This window comes from Amphimedon queenslandica, unplaced genomic scaffold (genome assembly GCF_000090795.2).
Source record: "Amphimedon queenslandica unplaced genomic scaffold, v1.1 AMPQUscaffold_9783, whole genome shotgun sequence".
NCBI lineage: Eukaryota > Metazoa > Porifera > Demospongiae > Haplosclerida > Niphatidae > Amphimedon > Amphimedon queenslandica.
Genome location: NW_003549945.1, coordinates 1,436 through 1,757, shown reverse-complemented (window position 1 = coordinate 1,757; position 322 = coordinate 1,436).

Below are 322 nucleotides of genomic sequence, written 5' to 3'. Positions count from 1 at the left end.
GACAAAAAAGGTAAACAAACAGTACATGAGATCGGTCAGCTAATACTTGATATTCCTAATCCTGATAATCTACCAAGGGAGGAGAGAGGATTTGACGTATTTATGGATTTCAGTGGTACAGAGATACAAGCAAGAGCTCAGTATCGTATCACAGGGGAAGAAGTGAAAACAGTTTGTGACTTTTTATCAAACCAAGACTAAGAATAATAAAGAAAACAAAAGAATAGTACATGTAATGTAATACTAACTAACAATGACTAAAGTTTTAATTACAATAAATGGAGTAACTTTCTTGTGCAATTAGTTTTGAAAATTTTTTTTG